This window comes from Podarcis gaigeae (genome assembly GCF_964106915.1).
Source record: "Podarcis gaigeae genome assembly, chromosome: 6".
Lineage (NCBI taxonomy): Eukaryota > Metazoa > Chordata > Lepidosauria > Squamata > Lacertidae > Podarcis > Podarcis gaigeae.
The window spans coordinates 2,629,046-2,649,401 of record NC_139682.1 but is presented as its reverse complement, the minus strand read 5'-3'; the positions used below and the strand labels follow the sequence as shown (position 1 = coordinate 2,649,401).

At 49.0% G+C, this 20,356-nt stretch overlaps 1 protein-coding gene across 2 annotated transcripts in view; it reads left to right on the top strand.

Moving 5' to 3' along the window:
* The first annotated feature begins 8,354 nt into the window (after positions 1-8,354).
* DNMT3B (DNA methyltransferase 3 beta) overlaps positions 8,355-20,356 on the top strand; it is a 53,454-nt gene continuing 41,452 nt past the window's right edge. The window contains exon 1 of one of the 2 annotated variants that reach the window (XM_083744228.1): positions 8,355-8,742. The gene's annotated coding sequence lies outside the window, so the exon portion shown is untranslated. The remainder of the gene's footprint in view (positions 8,743-20,356) is intronic. The other variant, XM_083744229.1, reaches the window with a different exon arrangement.

Here is a 20,356-nt window from a genome sequence, read left to right as displayed (position 1 = left end):
AAAATTGTGGAGTTAGAAGGAACCCTGAGGGTCATGTAGTCCAACCTCCAGTCACAGCACCAGCATCACCCCTGGAATAACATGGCTTGTTTGTTTTGTTGATGTTGGTGCTGCAATTTAAGTAATCAGAACCAAGTAATGGAGTTAAAACAAGTAAAGACAAAGTCAGCAACTTTTTCAGCCGGTGGCCAGTCCACTGTCCCTCAGACCTTATGGGGGGCCAGACTATATTTTTTTTTGGGGGGGGGAATGCATAAATTGCTATGCCCCACAAATAACCCAGAGATGCATTTTAAATATAAGGACACATTCTACTCATGTAAAAACACGCGGATTGTCCAAGGGCCGGATTGAGAAGGTGATTGGGCCGCATCCGGCCCCCAGGCCTTAGTTTGCCTTCCCATGACAACATCATCACCCTATAAAAACTGATAGAACAGCAGAAATTATAATGCAGCAGAAAATTCACTTGGCGCAACAAAACTCAAAGCAGCATCAAAATGTCCTCAATGGTCCCTGGAAGATTAAAAACCATTACAAGGTTTTAAGACTGAAAAGGCTGGGGATATTTTTTCAGAAGGCCTTAATTAACAGGGAAGGGACCACAATGCCAGACCCCTGTTGCCAGAGGGTTCCAGCACCACTGAAAAGCCCTTCTCTGGTAGCTGTTGCCTATACCACATGGGAGAACCAGAGAGGTACCCCAGAAAATGACCCTTTAAGGCAACCTGGACTCTAAAGAGCCGTTCAGGGTTTTAAAAGGGTCAATGGCAGCATTTTGAATTGGGCCTGGAAATGGACTGGCAGCCAGTGGAGATGACCATGCAAAAATTTGGCACCATATGACCATACTCCCAGTCCCTGTTAACAATCCTGCTATTCACCTCCCCCAGCAATTGCATATGCATGCACCTGAACTTCCTTCTTTCCTCTTCCCTCCACTTCCACATTTCCTCTTGTGTCATACCTTTTAGATTTTAAGTTTTGAAGGTAAGCACTGTCCTCCTGCTGCTTTTTGGCTAAGGGGCAGAACAGAAGTTAATAAATAAGCAATAATCATACTACTGGGTCATTTCTCAGGCGGTAAGCTTGCCGTAGAGTGATCCCTGCAAATGTGTCTTCTTATCTGATCCTAGTTTTCTCTTCCTGTAGTTTAGAGATGGGGAAGCTGCAGTCCTCTCGTGGCTTTTGGACTTCAGTTTCCAGCAGTCCCAGCAGCCAGCAAAGCCAATGGCCATGAATGATGGGATTTGTAGTAGAAGGCCACATGTTCCCTACCTGAATCCATCTCCAAAGCCATGTTGCTCCTTGAAGTGATGCAAACCATTTTATTGCCATAAATCCTTGGGAGCACTTTATGTAAAAACAATGTGGTGAAATCACACTGAAAACCCATTGAAAAGTAGCTGTAAAATGTAAAGAGAAAGAAGGCACTTTTTTCATATGTGGTGGACGTGTCCCAAAGTGAAAGGCTTCTGGGAAAAGATTTATAATGAATTAAAAAAAATGTTGAAAAATAAATTTATTAAGAAACCAGAGGCCTACTTTGAATAACAGGACCGAAATTGCCCAAGAAGGATGTTAGACTGTTTTTGTATGCCACTACAGCAGCAAGAGTTTTATTAGCCAAAAATTGGAAATTGCAAGAAATACCGACAATTGAAGAATGGTAGATGAAGATGATGGACTTTTCGGAGCTGGCTGACCTGACTGGAAGAATCTGTGACCAGAAAGAGGAGGAAACACAAGAAGACTGGAAGAAATTTAAAGAATATTTAGTGAGATATTGTAATATAAGATAATTAGAAAATCCCTAGAAGTAACAGATTAGGCTAAGGGTTAGAAAAAGATTAATAATAAAGATTAGTATGGATGACAATTGGAAGTAAGGTTAATAAGTTAATAAGTTTGTAATGAAAGAAGATATTGATGTTATAAATATGAAATTGGGAACTGCTAAATATGTGATATGATGAAATTCAGATTGGAGGGTGTTGAGGAAGTCTTTTAGCAATGTAAATACACCAGGGAATAAGAAGGAAAAAAATCTTCTTTTATTTTGTGTGTTTTTATTGTTGTCAAGTTTTTATGTTGTGTTAAATGTAATGTTTTTCTTTTGTGTTTTTGTCTATGCGTTACAAGAGAAAACTAATAATTTTTTTGGGGGGGAGAAAAGTAGCTGTAAAAATGGGGAATCATGCAGGGAAGTATGCTGAAGAATTAAAAGTGTGTATTAAAACAAAAAACAGCCATACACTGAAGCCAAAACTTGGACGATTCAGGAGAGACTTAACGAAGAACACCTTCATGCAGTGTGAAGTTAAAACTATGGATTTTGCTCCCTTGGGATGTTGTGATTGTGACCAGCTGGGATGGCTTTGAAAGAGGATTCATGGAGGATAAAGCTATCAGTTGCTACCAGCCACAAATGACCATGGTGTACCTCCAGCACCAGAAGCAACCACAATAACACAAACAATGCCAAGACAACTGCGCCACTAAGTCTTTTGTGGGGAGTTAGCGTTCCATTGACATCGGGAGTCCATAAAGAAGGGGAAGAATATAAGTCAAGGGGAATGAATGGCCGGCAGCCTGGCTAAGTCCCAAGAGTTGCAAGGCGGTTTGTGCAAGGGAGTCTGGCCTGCAAAGAAATTAACTGAAGGTGTTGCTTGGTGCTCTGGCATTTAGAGCACAGGTTATGAGGCAAGAGAAGTTGCAACAGGTGGGAGTCTGGGAGGAGCAGTCTCAAAGCCTGGAAGTCTGAGAGGGGACATGAGAGCCACCTCCAAATAAATATCTTGCTATTATTTTTTTTTATTGATTAGAACAAAACTTACAATCGTCATACAAATCACATAAATAGAAAGAATCAAAAATTTAAAAATAGTAAAAAATAGAGATACAGTGGTACCTCTGGATGTGAACGGGATCCGTTCTGGAGCCCTGTTTGCATCCTGAGTAGAACGTAACATGCAACTGGGCGTGTGCAGGTTGCGTTTCGCCGCTTCCATGCATGCGCGTGACGTCATTTTGAGCATCTGTGAATGTGGCGAAACCCGGAAGTAACTTGTTCCATTACTTCCGGGTCGCCGCAGAGCGTAACCTGAAAATGCTCAACCTGAAGCATATTTAACCCGAGGTATGACTGTACACATCTAATACATATCCAAATACATAAAGAAAGGAACAAGAAAAGGGAAAAGAAAGAAAAAAGAATGAATGATTTATTGTTATCTTACGTTATATATATTCATTCTTCCTTTCACCTGCAATTATCTGAAGGGCTGCCGCGTGGAAGACGGAATAGGCTTGGTTCGGGTCCAGAAGGTAGGAGCCGAACCAAGGATCCAAACGGCAAGAAAGGAGAGCCCAACTGAACATTAGGAAAAACTTTCTGATTGTTGTTCGACAGTCGAACAGAGATGCCCGCGGGTGGCCGTGGACTCTTCTTCCTTGGAGGTTTTTAAGCAGTTTGGGTGACTATATGTCATGGATACTTTAGACTTGACCTCCTGCATTGCAGGGGTTGGGCTAGATGACCCTCAGGGACCCCTGCCAACTCTGATTCTCTAAAAAGCCCATGCACCCATCTACACGGGCTGGAAGGAGGGGGCTGGGATTTGACCAATGGCCTGGAAGTTGCACATTCAAATGCAGAAGCTCCAGTAATCTCTGCATATTCAAATCTCCCTTTGTTGCTGGTTGATCTTGCAAAGGACTGCCTGAAAAGACTTTTTGTCATGAAGATGGCTCTGCCCATTTTGCCATGAAGAGGGGAGAGAGGGGGCTCCCCAAAAGTCTTTTGCAAGAATTGGCCTTATAGAAATCACAGTGCTTTTTGTTTAAGCAAAGGGGAAAAGAAAAACCAAAGCGTAAACCTTCCAGCCAGCTCATTTCTCTAGGAACTGTATCCCATTGTGAGGGCAAAGGTGAGGCAAAGGATGTTGTGACAATCAAGGTTTATTATTATTATTTAGAAGTTTGCATGTTTCAGTGCAGGAACCAAAGCCATGTGGCAGATGACAAGAGTCATCAAAAGTCCAAACCCCTGCAATGCAGGAATCTCTTATCCAAAGTGGGGCTCAAACCCAAGACCCCGAAATTGAGAGTTTCATACTCTACCCATTGAGCTATTCCACCTATCCTATGCATGGCCCAGAGATCGCCATTGATTGTGGCGACCTTGATGCCTTTGAAAAGAATGGAGGCAAGGCTCCATGGAAACCTGCCAACGACATACTGTCTGAGCCAGAGGTTCTCAAACCCTTTTTTTCCTGGGCTACAACTTTCACCAGATTTTTTATTGATAAGAAATGCACTGGAAAACAAAAAAGGAAGTTCTAGCACTGCCTGCCTGGTTAACATAGAACGTAGCTACTTTAATACATGATCATGGGCCACCCAGAAAGTATGAAACAATGCAGCTACGTAAGAACACGAATAATTCCCAAAATGTAGTTAGGAGTGAGAGATTTTACTTTCTTGGGCTCCATGATCACTGCAGACGGTGACAGCAGCCATGAAATTAAAAGATGCCTGCTTCTTGGGAGAAAAGCAATGACAAAGCTAGACAGCATCTTAAAAAGCAGAGACCTTGCCAACAAAGGTCCGTATAGTAAAAGCTATGGTTTTCCCAGTAGTGATGTATGGAAGTGAGAGCTGGACCATCAAGAAGGCTGATCGCCGAAGAGTTGATGCTTTTGAATTCTGGTGGTGGAGGAGACTCTTGAGAGTCCCATGGACTGCAAGAAGATCCAACCTCTCCATTCTGAAGGAAATCAGCCCTGAGTGCTCACTGGAAGGACAGATCCTGAAGCTGAGGCTCCAATACTTTGGCCACCTCATGAGAAGAGAAGACTCCCTGGAAAAGACCCTGATGTGGGGAAAGATGGAGGGCACAAGGAGAAGGGGACGACAGAGGATGAGATGGTTGGATAGTGTTCTCGAAGCTACCAGAATGAGTTTGACCAAACTGTGGGAGGCAGTGGAAGACAGGAGTGCCTGGCGTGCTCTGGTCCAGGGGGTCACGAAGAGTCGGACACAACTAAACGACAACACAGTTATGAACGTGGATCCTGTTTCTGGCTGGACCTCCATACTGCACGGAAATGCTTCTTTGCTTGTCCTTGATTGGCCCTGCCACATTTGCCATCCTCTCCTGCCACAATAGGGCGGCATCCCACAGCCTTCAAGAACCACTGGCAGCCATCTTGGGCGACTGAAAGAGGATGACACACGTTAAGGCAGAGGTTTTATTTTATATATTTATTGATTTTTTAACACATCAGTTCCAACAGTCATACAACATATCTTCTCATCTTATACAATATTTTAGACTTCCGTCAACACCTCTGATGATTTTCCGTTCCTTTTCACTTATTCTGCATTTCTTAATTTCTATATTACATTTAATTATCCTTAACTAATAATTCTCTCCATAGTCCTTTCAGTATTTCAAATAATCCACCTTACAAAACTTCTTGCAGTCCTACTAGCGTAATCTGTTCATCACAATTACTTTTCAAATAGTTTATATATTTACTCCAGTCTTCTCTAGCAATCTTATCCCACTGGTTTTGAAACCTTCCTTTTAATTTATCTGAAGGAGTGTCTCCACCTCCATCATTCTATCCGGACACTGAGGTCCAGCGCCGAGGGCCTTCTGGCGATTCCCTCACGGTGAGAAGCCAAGTTACAGGGAACCAGGCAGAGGGCCTTCTTGGTGGTGGCGTCCGCCCTGTGGAACGCCCTCCCACCAGATGTCAAAGAGAAGAACAACTACCAAACATTTAGAAGACATCTGAAGGCAGCCCTGTTTAGGGAAGCTTTTAATGTTTGATGTATTACTGTATTTTAATATTCTGTTGGAAGCTGCCCAGAGTGGCTCGGAAAACCCAGCCAGATGGGCGGGGTATAAATCATCATCATCACCATTAAATTCTGCATAGTCCATCAACTTCATCCTCCATTCTTAATGCAGAGGTTTTCAACCTTTTTGGGTCCATGGCTCCCTTGACCAGCTACGTGCTTTCTGCGGCACCCCTGTGGGGCTCAGGAGCCCAGTTATGTCCCCCCTTGCCTGCAGAGCTGGCAGCCCCTCGCCCCTTTTCAAACACCCTCCCTTGTGGAAAGTTCCCTCAGCCTTCTCTCCCCTCTCCTTGGGAGTCCTCTGGGCAGCTGCTGCTGCTGCCCCTGGTCTCTGAGCTGCTCCCCCTGCCCCAAAGAAAGGTGCATCCTCACACTGCCCCACAGGGGCCTAGGAAGCACGCCTTGGCCAGCCCCAGAGGCAGATTCGCCTGCAGAGCTTGTAGCCAGGGCTGGTGCAATGAACAGCTGTACAAGCTTTTGGGAGGCAGAGACATGAGAGGGCATCCGAGAAAGGAGGGAAGGAAGGGAAGAAAGAGGGACAGAGGCCAGTGTTGTCCGCAGCACCCTTGACCATCCTTCATGGCACACTGGTTGAAAACCACTGCATTAATGGATGAGGATAAGGTTTGTAGTGGCTCCTAGTCACAATGGCTATGTGCTACCTCCAAGACCAGAGGCAACATGCCTCTGTATACAGTCATACCTCATGTTACATCCGCTTCATGTTACGTTCTTTCAGGATACGTCCCGCAGCGACCTGGAAGTACCAGAAAGGGTTACTTCCGGGTTTCACCACTTGCGCATGCGCAGATGTGAAAAAACGACGTCACACGCATGCGCAGAAGCGGCGAATCGCAACTCGCGTGTGCGCAGATGCGGGTTGCGTTCTTTTCATGTTGCGAACGGGCCTCTGGAATGGATCCCATTTGCAACCAGAGGTACCATTGCTCTGGCAATTTGGCCCTGGGCTTCTTGTGGGCATCTGGGGACAATAGGATGCTGGACTCAAGGGGCCTTTGGTCTGATCCAGCACCCAGGCTCTTCTCATGCTCTCAAGGCATACTTTCCGCCGAGGAGGATTTGAGAAGGAACACAGAACATCTGCCGCCTTCCACAACGCCATGCCATCCAGATGTTTTGGAGAATATTTGCTTCCGGGTTGGGGAAAGGTAGTTGCAAAATGCATCCTGTGCCATGAGAGGTAGCCCCTTGCTATGTTGCAGTAGGAGATGCTGAGGTGCCCTGGATTTTGCCTCTTGGGTTGCTTGCAATGGAGCCCGTCTTGTCCATCACCCCTGCCCTCCTTCCTCCAGGCCACAGGTTCAACAGGGGCCTTTTAAAAGTCTGGAACTTGCCTCCTCCCTGTCAAGAACGTAGGAAGAGCCTGTGGATTAGGCCAAAGGGGAGCCCATTTAGTCCAGCATCCTGCTCTCACCGTTGCATGCGGGGAGACCGGAGTGCGAGAGTCCCACACACTCCTGGAGTTTCCCGCAACTGGGATTCAGAGGCCCTGCTGTGGAGGCAGAGCAGAACCACCCTAACTAGTAGCCATCAATAGGCGTCTTTTCCTCCATGAATTTGCTCCAATCCTGAATTAAAGCCACCCAGGTTGGTGGCCATAACTGCCTCCTGTGGGAGGAAGTTCCATAGGTTAACTATGTGCTGGGTGTTCATCTTCCCTCTGGCACCGTTTGGTTTGGCCTCGTTTTGGGAACCCTGTGTAGCTCCCCTGTCGAATGTCAGATTACAGGTAGGTAGCCGTGTTGGTCTGCTGTGGTCGAAACAAAATTTAAGAATTCCTTCCAGCAGCACCTTAGGGACCAACTAAGTTTGTCATTGGTATGAGCTTTTGTGTGCATGCACACTTCTTAAGATACCGAATGTCAGATTGTCAGCTCCTAGAGGCAGGGACCTTGGGGCTGGGTGCACTCAGAGTGGCGCATGCTTCCTAGAAACCAACAAAAACAGGGGTACTGTCGCTGTGCATTGAAAATCAGAACGCTCCTGCATTTGGGAAGATGTTCTGGGATCACTGAAAGGCGCTGGGGAGACTGAAGCAGCGGGGAGACGTGCCTTCTACTTTGCAAGGCAATGGGGTTGCCAGAGAGCCATCCTGCCCAGGAAAATATTCACCCCAGGAAGCAGCACCCCCGTCCATTTCCTGGTTCTGCTGTGTGCGGACTCTGGGTTACTTACTCGGCGAGGCCCCCACCTCCTTCCCAACCCCCACCCTGCACAGGCCAGGCCAGGCCACCTCGCTCCCCTCCTTCCTTCGCGTCGCCAGCCTCACCTATTTTCTCCGCCTCCCTCCCCCATCCCACCCCCTGGAAACTTTTGCTTTTGGCCACCCGGGCCCTGCCGGAGGCCGAGGGATCCGGAGAGAAGCATGCGGTGGGGGATGGGGGGGGGCCTCTGGGAGGAGAATCTGGCCTGGGGGTGGGGAAGGCGCCCGGTGCCTCCTCTTCTCTCCCCTCCCCCTCCTCCCCAGGCCTGGCAAAATCATTCACCTGGAGACCCGCCTCCTGCGCTTTCAACTGGCCCGGAGAGGATTAGGGAGATTTTGGGCTGGGGGTTGGGAGGGGGGGGAGGGGGCGTGCTCGGCGCCGATCCCCTCCCCCTGATACCCCCCCCCCACTGCCCAGAAGGAGGAGGGGCGCCCGACGGGACAGCAAGGGAGCCAGAGAGCCCAGGAGCGCAGCGCGGGGAGGGTTAACCCGCCCATGTAAACGTCGTCTGGGGCTTGTCAGTTTCCGATTCGAGACCCGGGAAAAAAAGGGGGAAAAGGCACGCCTGGCAGCGGGCGGGCACAGCAGCCTCAGCGGCAGCAGGAACAGCAGAGACCCCGACGGAAAGGAAGAGGAGGCGGACGCCGAGGTGAGCGCCCTCGGGCGCGGGCGCCGTGCTGGCCGGCAGGCGGGCGGGCTGGTGGGGAGCCCGAGCGGGGTGGGGGGGTCCCCGGGGATCGCGCACCCCGGGATCGGGGCCCTGGGACTCGGAGAAGAGCTCCCGGGGGCTTTGTCCTCGTGGGGAGGGAAGAGGAAGCCGGGCACTGGGAGGCGCACCGACCACCGCGATTCAGTTTGGGAGCTCGCCCGGGGGTTGGTGAGGAGGGCGTGTGTGGTTTTGGCGAGGCGCCGGAGCGCGGTGGGTCGCCCCCTCCCCGCGTCCTCGCTCCCCGTGGAGTTCCCCAGCCAACGCTCGGCTGCCTCGACGGCGGCGCAGCCCCCGGGACGAGGAAGAAGCGCGCGCGCCGGGGAAGGTGGGATGCGCAGCCCGGCGGTGCGCGCCGTTCCACGCCGGAGCTCCCTCCAGAGTAAAAGCGCGCAGGGCGGTAGCCTCGTCGGGTGGGGGGAATGCCACCCCCTCGCAGGGGTACAGCCCATTCTCACAACAGCCCAGTGAGGTGGGTCCCCGCTTTTCTCCTTTTGCCGAAGGGGGACGGAGGTTTGAGTAGCCCAAAGCCCGGCCGTGACGTCGAGGCTGCGCCCCTCTCCAAACTTAGTCCCATGGAACCTATGCGTTTTTTGTAGGATCGCACTGCAGGACTCTCTTTCTGTCCTTTTGGGGTGGGCCACGCATTGCCTACACTGACCCCCTTCTCCACTCAATGGGGGAACCGTGGGACCCCCCCCCCCACCCCGGGCCTGGCGTTTTTGCCCTCTGGGCTGGTCTGCTCAGCCTCCCGCCCCTTTCCTTTGTCCCCCGAAGCGGATTCCCCTGCGGGGCTTCCAGGTGGGAAGTGGCTGGTTCAAAACAACATCAAAGAGCTTTGCAAAAAGCAGCCCCCCCCCGCCCCATATCTTTTCTTCTCCTCTCCATTGAGAAGCACCCCAAAGTTAACCCAAGTAGGGCTGGGTTGGTGTTCTTGAGGACCAAGTGAGTTCTCCAGAAACCATTTATCTGACTTTTTACCCTTTCCAGAAGTTAAACATGTTTGATACCCAGTGGAAGTTTGAAGAGGAACTGCCTCATTGTGGCAGAAGCCGATAAAAGGGCCCTTCTGTCACATGCAACAAATCAGTACATCAGCCTTCCCCAAACTGGTGCCCTTCAGATGTTTGTAGTCCATAACATCTGGTGGCACCAGGTTTGGCAAAAGCGGATGCACATCTTTAAGGTGACATAATATGCCTCTTTGTTATAGGTAAAAGGGTGTTTGTGTGTGTTCATATAGCATGTATAATGATGGGATCGCACATTGACCGAGTGCCCAGCTTTTACATTTTATGCCATCCTTCCCCAGCCTCGCACCCTCCAGATGTTGTTTATCTATTTATGTGCATTTTATATTTATTAATATTTGTCAGGTTCCGTCACACAGGGAAAAAAGAGTCTCAAAATGAGTTAGCAAGATATAACGCTATAAAGTGACCATGTTGGCTGTGGGGCTGATGGGATTTGTGGTTCAGCTGGAGGGCGCTAGCTTGGCGAAGACGACTTTTAAGCCATGCCACTGGCAATCTTCTGCTAGAGGAAAGTTCACAGAACGGTTAGAAGCCCACGTGCACAAACCATGTTTGCAATTTGAGATGGCTGCGATGTGGCCCATCTCCCCTTGAAGACACCTAGGTGGAATGCACGTCTTTGGGAATGGCTGATTCATTGAGAGTTCTTTAAATCATCCAATTATGAGGCCTATGGAAATTTCCTGTGCAGAAAGTGTCTGAAGATTTCAGAATGAAGGGGTGTGGGGTGTGTGTGTATTCTCAACAATGTACCGAAACATGGATTTCTTAACTCTTGAAACCTTTGACCACATTTTTATTCACAGAAGTGGGGTGGCTACGTCCTACACCCACATATTGGTAAAACTGCTGTACAATGCTAGCCTTACTCAGAGTAGACCTACTGACACTAATGGTTGTGAGCGACTCAAGCCCATTGATTTCAATGGATGGCATCCAGCTAAACAATTCTGCTAGGGAACCTTTTAGTCATCTTCTTTACCCCCCCCCCCCGTGACCCTAAATATGGGTTTCCCCGCAACTCTTTGGAGAAATTTTTAAGGTGGCTTCTTTGTGCTAGTGGAACTATTTGACTAGATACCACCTGCTGGGTCTACTCTAATTAGCTCAGTGGCTCCCAAGCCTTCTCAGGCCACCTCCCCCTTAGTTGCAGAAGCTCATCCTCAGGGACCCCTGCCCCCCCCCCCAAAGCATTATTCAAAATAGTGATTTGCACCCCCACCCCCTAAGAAATATAGCAACCCAATAAAATTCAAAACCATTAATTGCACATTTATTCCAACTCCAATTAGAACTAGTCTGTTTAATTTAATTCAACAACACTGATCACCTTCATCCAGAGATACCAGCTTTTAAAAGTCTGAGAGTGATTGACACCTCCAGCACTTACCCCCCCCCCGCCTCTTGCCTTTCAGCAACCCCCCCCCCCCGCAGATAATCCCACAGCCCCCATTTTACGACTGGCTGCCTTGGGAACCACTGACTTATCTGGATATTACAACCCACATATTTTGCCTATCTTTTGGGCATTGTTTGCACAATTCTCCATCCATCTGAGACTTTTCTGTTGCTGCTGTTCTGTGAACAGAGGACAGTCGGTTGCGGAATAACGGGGGGGGGGGAGCCTGACTCAAACATGGCAAGGCTGCAGTGACTGGTCCAAGCGGCTACCATCTTGTTTAAGAGAGCTTGCCACTGCGACTGGGGCTTACGTTTGCAGGCCAGGTTCTTAAGGCTGATGCAAATGTCTCTGGGTGTTTCTCTTCTGTATGCTGGGGGGTTGACAGCCGCGCCTGGGAAATTGTGGCGCCTGACAGTGATGTGAGAAAGCATGAAGGCCTTGCCCACCAACGGTGCATTCACACATGCCACTTTTGGTGTTGCGAAGCAGCCTGCTTGTGCCGCATCGATTCCTCGCTGGGTTGTGGTGTTTTAAACTCCACAACTGCAAAATATGGGAAAGGAGTGTGTTGGCGCTGGGGGTGTCGCTTTGGACAAAGAGATGTGCAATGCATGCACCATGTTGTGACTCCAGGGTTGCAATCCCCCCTGGAAATGTATGTCTGAATTGGGTTTTAAGCCCACCAGGACCTTTCTAACACTTAGAGAAGTCTGGGTGCCATGTGTGCATTTGAGACCTCCCCCTTCCTTATCTTCTCAGCCAGGTTGCACTGTTTGTCCAGGCCGATGTGGCCTTGTCCATGCGGGAGGCCCAAGACAATGGCCCTCTCCTTACAAAGGGCCTGAGAGAATTGGTCTTGAGGCTAGATAGCCCTTCAAATGGGCCTGCAAGCTTTCAACACTCATTTTACCTGAAAAGCTGGCTCTGGGTGGTTGTTCTGTGTATGTTTTCTGTGCATCAACAACCAGAAGTAGCAATGTTTCTGAATACCACTACAGGGGAGAGGGCCGGTCCTGTGTTCGAATCCTGCCTGTGGGCTTCCCCCAGGCATGGTTTGCCACTGTGAGAAAAGGTTGCTGGACTGGATGGGCCATTGGCCTGATCCAGCAGGCTGCTCTTAAAGATAAAGGGACCCTTGACCATTAGGTTCAGTCGCGGACGACTCTGGGGTTGCGACGCTCATCTCGCTTTACTGGCCGAGGGAGCCAGCGTAGTTTCCGGGTCATGTGGCCAGCATGACTAATCCGCTTTTGGCGAACCAGAGCAGCGCACGGAAACGCCATTTACCTTCCCGCCAGAGTGGTACCTATTTATCTACAGTGGTACCTCAGGTTACAGATGCTTTGGGTTATAGACTCCTCGCGGGTGGCGCTGTGGGTTAAACCACAGAGCCTAGGACTTGCTGATCAGAAGGTTGGCAGTTCGAATCCCCATGACGGGGTGAGCTCCCGTTGCTCAGTCCCTGCTCCTGCCCACCTAACAGTTCGAAAGCACACCAGCACAAGTAGATAAATAGGTACCGCTCCGGCGGGAAGGTAAATGGCACTTCCGTGCGCTGCTCTGGTTCGCCAGAAGCGGCTTAGTCATGCTGGCCACATGACCCAGAAGCTGTACGCCGGCTCCCTTGGCCAATAAAGCGAGATGTGGCCGGCTCTGGGGTTGCGACGCTCAACTGGACCTAATGGTCAGGGGTCCTTTTTCTTTTACTTTAACCCAGGAATAGTACCTCTGGTCAAGAACTTTGCTTCAGGATGGGAACAGAAATTGTGCTCCGGCGGCGTGGCGGTGGTGGGAGGCCCCATTAGCTAAAGTGGTACCTCAGGTTAAGAACAGTTTCAGGTTAAGAATGGATCTCCAGAACGAATTAAGTTCTTAATCCGAGGTTCCACTGTACTTACACTTTGAGGTGCTTTCGAACTGCTAGGTTGGCAGGAGCAGGGACCGAGCAACGGGAGCTCACCCCATGGCAGGGATTCGAACCGCCAACCTTCTGATTGTCAAGCCCTAGGCTCTGCGGTTTAGACCACAGCGCCACGCGTGCATTTGATAAAAGGACTGGTTAGGCCAACCTGAGTCTAAGCTGCTTGACTTAGATAGCATCTCCCATTCCTTGGGAGCAGAATGTGTGTCTTGAGCAGATATTAGCTGGTGGTTAGAGGCAGTGAGCCATTCCTGAGTCAGGGGAAGGAAGAGGAGACGACGGGAGTTCTCTAAACGCTCAGTTATAAAACAGAAGTTTCCTGGCGCTCGAGGCCTTCCGGTAATGATGTAATTAAAGAAAGAGGGTGAAGGAGGGAAGGTGGATAGGAATGGAGCCACATCCTCTGTTAGAATGGCGAGAGGTGATGCTCTGGGAAGTTGCGTGTCAGAAAAAGAGAGAGCGACAGAGATAGGGGGAGAGGTCTAGAAGAGGCAACATTGGGGGCTAGAGGGCTAGGCAACATTGAAGCGGGGAGTTTAGACGCAAGGGGTAATTTTCACTTTGCATTTGTGTACTGTGAGAATGGTCACGTAATGTAGAGCTTGGGCCCAGACCCTGGTTCAAGCTCCAGGTCTCTGGCAGTGATTCAAACAACAGTGCTTCTGAGCATGTGGGGAGTTCCTTCATCACTATGGTGGGAGTTTCAGCCAAGCTGGGTGTCAGTGCTGCCAAATTATCATGGCTAAGGGTCTCCGCTTGGATTAGGATGGGTTGTGCATTATATCATGTCCCAGCCACTCCCACTGCAATCTGAAGATGCAAAAAATACTGCAGGGCTGTTTTGATGATAATTGATTATGGATAATGCATGTGCTATGCTTTGAACACTCCAGATAGCACACATTGTTTGAAATATGAATGCTGTCCCTCCAAATCCTGAAGGGAGCTAAGAACCACAGCAATATAACCAATTAGACAAAATTATACAGTGGAACAAACAAACCTGGGATGCAATTAAATTGGCCGATCGCAGGAGAGCTCACAGCCAAGTTATTGTTGTGATGGTTAAGGATCTGCGACAAGAATGCTTGTTGTCAACCATTTCCTTGTAAAAACAAATTAGACACTGCTCATAAGTTTATTTCCCACCATCAAATGGATCCTGCAGAAAAGCACATTGTAATATATGCTCATCCTTAGCTGTGACTAGGGAACCTGAAAAATCTGTGTATAAAAAAGATCAACATGTGAATTAAATGCATAAGAAGAATCAGGTTTCTGGATCTAGTAGAATCCCAAAATCTGTTACCCAGAGATTGATGGAAAAGATCCTAAGCTCAGGAATTTTTCCCCCAGGGATTTTGTAATAGTGCTTAATGTCCTTCCATACATAATTCCACTCTGAGTTATCCCCAGTTCACTTAATATGAACAGTATAACTCCACTGATGGGGGGGGGGGGGAGAAGCTTGGCTTCCCTGGGGGCTGTACCAAGGTGGACACAAATAGGTAGCTGATATTCACCGAATTCACCCAAGATCCTTCATGAATTATTCCAAACCTTTTGCAAATATATTTTGAGGATGCTGATATTGGAGTTTGACACCATTGCTGCTTCTTCCAGCAGTGAGTTCCACAGGTTGTTTGGCCACTGCGATGACCCAAATTCTTGAATGAACTGCATTGCCACAGTTGGAATGTTCCAAGTCCCCGGAAGACACTTCAAAGCACAATGCTTTTCAATGGAGATGGCTAAGTTTCAAGCCATCGTTTGATCTAAGAGTGGGATACAATAATTCTTCTTCTTCTTCTTCTTCTTCTTCTTCTTCTTCTTCTTCTTCACCCTTCATCATAAGATCTCTTTTAATAGTCATCTGTCATTTTCATTTTACAATAAGGACAATGAATAATGATCCAAATACACATTTAATTTCAACTTTCCCCGGCCCTTTCCATGGTTCACTTCATTATTTTCCTTTCTACTACATATTCTAATTAATCCCTATCTTTTCATTATCTCGTTTTCTATATCTCCCTAGTTATTACTGCTGAATTTACTGTGTCACGGTTAACTTTTTAATATGCTTACAGTAATTTTCCAAAAGGGACGCAGGTGGCGCTCTGGTCTAAACCACAGAGCCTGGGCTTGCTGATCAGAAGGTCAGTGGTTCGAATCCCCGCGACGGGGTGAGCTCCCGTTGCTCAGTCTCTGCTGCTGCCCACTAGCAGTTTGAAAGCATGTCAGAGTGCAAGTAGATAAATAGGTACCGCTCCGGCGGGAAGGTAAATGGCACTTCCGTGCGCTGCTCTGGTTCGCCAGAAGCGGCTTAGTCATGCTGGCCACATGACCCGGAAGCTGTACGCTGGCTCCCTCGGCCGATAAAGCGAGATGAGCGCCGCAACCCCAGAGTCGTACCTTTAATTTTCCAAATAATCTACAAAGCATTTTCAGTCTTCTTTAAATAGCTTCCCATCTTGATTTCTTATTCTAGTTGTCAATCTTGCCATTTCTACATATTCTATCAGTTTCATCTGCCATTCTTCTTTTGTTGATATTATACCCTCTTTCCACCTCTGGGAATATTCCATTTGAGCTGCTGTAGTTGCAGACATAAAGAGGGATTTCTGATCTTTCAATACACTTTCATCTGTTTTACCTAGAAGAAAGGATTCTGGGCATTTAACAAATGATTTTTAAAACATTTTTTTTCCAGTTCATTATATATCATCTCCCAGTGAGGCTTAATCTTTTTGCATGTCCACCACATATGATGAAATGTACCTTCTTTTAATTTACAGTTCTGACAGATAACTACTTTGGATTTGTAGATTTTTGCTAATTTACTTATACCACCTATAAATCATTTCCATGTAATTCTACCTTAGTTTGTAACATGCTGTAAATTTCAAATCCATTTCCCATAATTTCTCCCATGCAGACAACTCTTACATTATGACCTATATCTCTTGCCCAGTGAATCATCGCTGATTTTACCAGTTCATCTTCCATTTCCCGTTTAGATAATAAGTTGTACATTTTAGACCTTCATCATAAGATCTCAGGGCGATTCATAGAATAAAATACAAGATAAAAACACGAGGAAATAACTAAAACAAAACTGGCAAAACAATAATACCCAACTTCCCACAGGCACATATTAGAAGGCTGTTGAATATTAATCAGCCAAAGGCCTGGCTAAAGAGGAACATTTTTGCCTGGCACCTAAAAATATATAAGGAATGGTGCCAGGCAAACTTCCCTGGGGAGAGCATTCCACAAATGGACTTCTGCTCCTCTTGCAATGAGCATCATTTCAGCATCTCATTGATCCCTGTGGAAACAGAATGATAACATAAGAACTGTGTGTGGATCAGGCCCAAAGGCTCATTTGGTTGGCCACTGTGAGAACAAGATGATGGACAAGATGAGCCATTGCCTTATCCAGCAGGATCCTCTCTTCATCTTAAGGCACCTGTGTTAATCTATAAAGCCCCAACCAACTTGGGACCAGGATGCCTTAAAGATGCCCAGCTCTGAGATACCTGAGTCAGATATTTCATGTCTGCATCCTCTTCTCACAGTGGCTGACCAAATGCCTCTGTGGGCAACCAGCGACACTCTCCTGGCAGAGATTTGGCAGAGTCCTCTTCACCTTTGCCTTCCAAAGGTTTCTTGAAAGATCTTTATATGCCACTGGGCTTATACAGCTGTTTAAACCAGTCGTTTTATGTTTTATGGCAGTAGCAATAAACGAGCTGGCGGTAGAGAAATGCTTTTATAAACAAATAAGCAGACGTATTCTAGGAGGAGCAGCAGTTGCAGAGTGGAGATCCTCTGAAATGAGGGCAAGGACTTGTGGCCTGCCTACATAAATGCTCTCAGCATCAAGGACGGGTCGGCAACGTGCGGCCCATGGGCCAGATGCGGCCTACGAAAACTGTTTTACTAGCCCACAAGCCGCTTCCAAACCAAGCTGCCCACTCGGTGAGTCCCCCAGCGCAGCACAGCACCGGGACTCTCCGAGCGGTGCAGGAAATTGTGTCTGCACATGCGCAGATACCGGAAATTGCGTCTGTGCATGTCCAGACGCTGAAAAATGCTTCTGCGTAGGCATGATTTTTGGCGTCTGGGCATTCGCAGAAGCAATTTCCGCCACCGCAGACATGCGCAGGTGCGATTTTCGGCGTCTGAGCACTGTCAGAAGCAATTTCTGGCACCGTGGACGTGTGCATGCAGGATTTTTGGCATCTGGGCATGCGCAGAAGCAATTTCCGGCACCACAGACATGCGCAGATGTGATTTTTGGTGTCTGGGCATGCACAGAAGCGATTTCTGGCATCATGCTGCACCAGTCCGGCCCATGGACAATCTCTGTGGGAGTGATCCTGCCCATGGTCGGTAAACCTTGCTGACCCCTAATCAAGGAGGACCTCCTTTGCAGTCATGGCCAGCTGAGCAGGACTTGCGTTCCTGAGTTTCTCTCCCCTTTTCCTTTCCACAACCTCCATGTCACTCCTTTGTGCACAGTCTCTGGCCTGACTGTTTTCCTCTACCGACTCCCACTTGCCCTCCTCCCCACCTCTTTGTCAAAAGAGTCTAAATTCTGTTGCAAAGCCTAGTTAATTTGGTTCCAGAACAAAGCATGCAAATTAAGAGGTGCATAATTGTTGCTGATTTGCACAATTTAATGAGACTGTAGCTGCTGAGGGTTATTTTTAATTTAAAGTGCCTGGCCTTGTTTCCAGAGAAGGTCTCTGCCTATAATCCTTGGCAATGGAGAAGTTGGCGTGGGTTCAACTGCTGATGGTGATGGATATTGTGTGTGTGATATTTGGGGACGAAGTGAAACCCACCAAATTAATTCAGACATTAAGGCCAAAGCTGGGATTGTGCTGATTTCTGCTCCCTTGACAGATCGTTTTCTTCTGCTGGCTGTTTTCGGGGTGGGGGGACATATTAGGAATATATTTTTGGGTGGGAGCACTGTGAACTCCATTCAGATCTGGTGCTCAAAGTAAATTCCTGGATTTTGGAATTTTCTTTAATTCTAAATGTATGCCTTTTGAAACAGGCTCTGGTTGGTGGATCCTAGTAAAAATCAAAAGTAGATCCCGCAAGCCTTGCCTGTTCCTGGTGTGCGCAGATTAGCTGCACTTTAACCTGGGGGATCATATGGGAATCTCTCCTAGATCCACCTTGAGAAGCCAGGGATTGGACCTGGGATCTTGTTGCCTGCAAGGAAAGAGTTCTAACCACAGAGCCACATCCTTTGTCTTAACCATAAGCACTGTTAGTATGCGTGAAACTGGCCACTTTTTACTTGGAATGCCAGTTTCTAATAAATCAAGTTACTTTCATTTTTTGAAAAAACAAACAAACGTGTAGATGTATTATCGATTTTTCAAGCAACAGCTCAGCCAGATTTTGTTTGTTCACCAAAAATCCCCACCATTTCAACATTTTCAATTATTCTGAAAGTGGGTTTGCAGAAGAAGCCATTCAGTAGCAGAAAGTGGTTCGTTTTAGGGAACCACTGACATGTTTTTATAACATGGAGAATGCTAGTGGCTTTTCTAAATACGTTTGTTGTTGTTTAGTCGTGTCCAACTCTTTGTGACCCCCTGGACCAGAGCACACCAGGCACTCCTGTCTTCCACTGCCTCCTGCAGTTTGGTCAAACTCATGCTGGTAGCTTTAAGAACACTGTCCCACCATCTCGTCCTCTGTCGCCCCCTTCTCCTTGTGCCCCCCATCTTTCCCAACAGCAGGGTCTTTTCCAGGGAGTCTTCTCTTCTCATGAGGTGGCCAAAGCACTGGAGCCTCAGCTTCAGGATCTGTCCTTCCAGTGAGCACTCAGGGCTGATTTCCTTCAGAATGGAGAGGTTGGATCTTCTTGCAGTCCATGGGACTATCAAGAGTCTCCTCCAGCACCAGAATTCAAAAGCATCCATCAGTGGCGTAGCGTGGGGGGTGCCAGGGGTGCCGGCCGCACCGGGCGCAACATCGGGGGGGGGGGCGCGAGTCCAGAGGGAAGGGACAAGTTCCTTCCTCCGCCGGGCTCCCCGCCGCCGCCGCGCTCCACTCACTGCTCGCAGGAGGAGCAGCCGCTGCAGCAGCGCCGACGCCGCCACCGACGCCTGGCCGGGCACGGGCAGCCTCCGCACCCCGCCGCTATCCCCTCGGCCCAGCCACAGGCGGCGGCTGCTTCTGCCGACGGGGAGGGAGGAGAGCTCCGAGGGGCCTTGCCGCGTCCTGCGCTCCCCAAAACCCTCCGAGAGGAAGCTGGCGGGCGGGCGAGCGAGGGTCTGCCAGCGGAAGGGGGCGCCGCTGGCTCCGGCTCTCAGCGCAAGTCTCAGCCGCGGGGGGGGGGGGGTGAGGAAGGAGCATGGCTGGAAGCCCCCGGACCCGGCCGGGGGGAGGAGAGGCGCTCACCAAGCCCGGATCTGGAGCGCCTCGGAGCGCGGGCTCCACCTACAGCCCAAGGAGAGGAGGGGGTGGGGAGGCGCCCGAGGGGAGGGGGCTTCGGCTGCCTCGGCTCGCGCGGGCTCCGCAAATAATAAATTTAATAAATTCCTGCTGAGCCTTAAGGGGGGGGTCCTTGGCTCCTTCGCTCGCCCCCAGCCCCAGTGGCGTAGCATGGGGGGGTGCAGGAGGGCCGGCCGCAACATCTGGGGGGGGGCGCGCTCGCACTCGAGTGCTAAAGTCCACGGGTTAGGGGGCGCAAATTACTTGCCTTGCCCCGGGTGCTGACAACCCACGCTACGCCACTGGCATCCATTCTTCGGCGATCAGCCTTCTTTATGGTCTAAATACGTTACAGGCATTTAAAATACCGAACTGCTTCTAGAAGTGCACCCATTTTCCTGCTGGCCTGCGGTTCCAGCTGTCGGTACTCTCTTTAGTCTGAGCCCAATGAGCCATGCGCTGCTACATCCCAGGAGCGGGCAGTGCTCTCCAGCTCTACCAAAAGGTAGATATTTGGAGAGGAATGTGAGGCGCTGGCCCCTTCCTGCGGTGAGGCCTTTCTTCCACAGACAGACCTTGAGCCTAGCCTCTGCAAGCTCCACAACCGAACAAATGCAGAATTGCTGCATGGGCAAAAAATGATCTGGGTCTCCTCCCCAGCCTCTTGTCTTGAGTAATGGCTTTTTCTGCCCCCCCCCCCCACTTCCAACTACTCTCTGAAGACTGGAGCCTCTT